Source organism: Benincasa hispida, chromosome 3 (genome assembly GCF_009727055.1).
Source record: "Benincasa hispida cultivar B227 chromosome 3, ASM972705v1, whole genome shotgun sequence".
In the NCBI taxonomy this organism is placed as follows: Eukaryota; Viridiplantae; Streptophyta; class Magnoliopsida; order Cucurbitales; family Cucurbitaceae; genus Benincasa; species Benincasa hispida.
Genome location: NC_052351.1, coordinates 50,709,548 through 50,711,600, shown reverse-complemented (window position 1 = coordinate 50,711,600; position 2,053 = coordinate 50,709,548). Strand labels below are relative to the sequence as shown.

Sequence of the window (2,053 nt, the reverse complement as noted above, 5' to 3'; positions counted from 1 at the left end):
ACTGTGATTAACATTTAATTAAATCCACTTCTCTTCCAATAACAAATCCCAATTAACTAATACTAATATCTAATTTTTATAATCCTTTTTAGTGATTCAATCATAAAAAAAGTCAGTGGAAGTCTAATAACCAACCAAAGCATATGAGTAAGTGGACGTAATTTGATCTTAAAATTTCTCTAATGGGTCATTAATGAATCATAAAATGAAACAAAATCCACAAAGAATGGAGCAGAAAACCTTCTTGTTTTTATTACTTTGAATACAATCAATACAATGAGAGACCAACAACAACAAAATAAGAATGCTCTAATATACTAAACCTAAATCAATAGGCAACATAATAAGGAGTAAAGTGGGATTGCATATGGAATTTGACCAAATCTAATCATTTTCGGCTGACAGACCTTCATCTTCATCTCCATCTCCATGGATTCAAGGTTATTTGAAAAACCATACAAGAATCCATCACAAACCACTAAATCCATATCAAATCGATGCATCATCTCAAAATGCGCAGAAGTTGTGAGTAAACTATCAGATCCAACGTTATGCTTCGATCCAAATCGTTTTTGATTAAGCAAATACCCTAGTCTTTGAAGCCAAGTTTCCCATCTTCTAATCCTTCACAGAATCGAGCCATATGTTTTAAATCCCTCACAATTCCCAGCCCATTCATCACCACTATCGTGAATTCCTCCATTGATTCTGGCAAGACGATGATCAAACCCATCGCTTTGATCAGATACTCAATATCGTAGAGTCCATGGAAGGTGACCCATCTAAAAACGTTATGCTTTCGGATGATTGGTAGGAAATTTGCAGCGAATAATTTGATGGGCATTCCATCTTTCTTCAGTTTTTTTAAATCGACACCGTTCTGTTCTAGAAACGAAACAGAAGAAGAGCCTTGAGCGTCGGCTTTCGAGTTGAAATAAGAGAAATTAAACTCCCATGTGCCGCCGATATGACTAGAATCATCACAAGCCGTTATACCCAATTGAATCAGTTTCGTTTGGTTGACATTGAATTGGAAGTCGTCGTAAAATGCTTCTTCAATCGAACCCCGTGGAGATTTTCTGATAAAACCAAGAAACTCTATGTCGATAGACAGAATTGAGTGAAATCGAAGGCATTCATCGAATTTGGAGATTTCAAAATCGAAATTCGAAGCCCAAACTTGTCGAATCAAAGGTTCTCTTCTCGAACGTGTTCAATTTCTTCTACCCATTTGCAAATGTTCTTCGTGAAATCAAATCGGTATGAAATTGATGATGATATTTGTTTTTGATAACTAAAACTTTTGGGTCTGATTGGGGGTTTTATAGAGTGTTTCATATATGGAAAAAAGATTTGGAAATCCTAATAGAGGTAGGATTTCTTGGGTGATAAGAAGTGCGATTTTGAATTTCCCGCCAAAAGAATAAGATCGTTTTCGATTTAGAAGAGGACATATTTGATTATGATCTTTAGTTTAAAGTCGGAGCGTAATTAATCAACGGTAAAAAATTTATGGTCAAACAAACGGGAAATAGGTAATAATGATAAAAGAATTAATTATTTGGATTTTTTTTAATATTATAATCTCTGTAAGCTGTATCATATTAAAAAAATAGAAGATAAAACTAAATTTTTAATAAAATAAAATATTGCACAAAAGATAAAAATAAAATTTTAATAAAATAAAAATTTGCACAAAAGATAAAACTTGGTTTGACTAATGTACAAATTAGTCATATAATAACTTTGCCAAGATTCTTAAATTTAAAAAGTTCAGATTTCTTTAATTGTTTTTTAAATTATTTTCTCAATTGTATATCGTAGTTATATTTAATGATTTTTTGAACTCATAAGAAAAGTAGTCATTGGAGAGTTATAATAGCTTAGGGTTAAAATTTTATGAATTGATTCAAATAAATGAAAATTTTATAGATTAGATTGATTCATAGGTTCACAAGGATCCAAATCAACATGAATTTATTATTAATTTTAAGAAGTATGTATTTTTACTTATTTTACAATTAGTACATTTTTTTAAAGATTTTGTTTCATT

General features: G+C 30.9%; 1 pseudogene; it reads right to left on the bottom strand.

Annotated features, from left to right (window-relative positions):
- Window positions 1–323: 323 nt before the first annotated feature.
- LOC120073607 lies at window positions 324–1,231 on the bottom strand (annotated as a pseudogene).
- Between the last annotated feature and the right edge of the window lie 822 nt (window positions 1,232–2,053).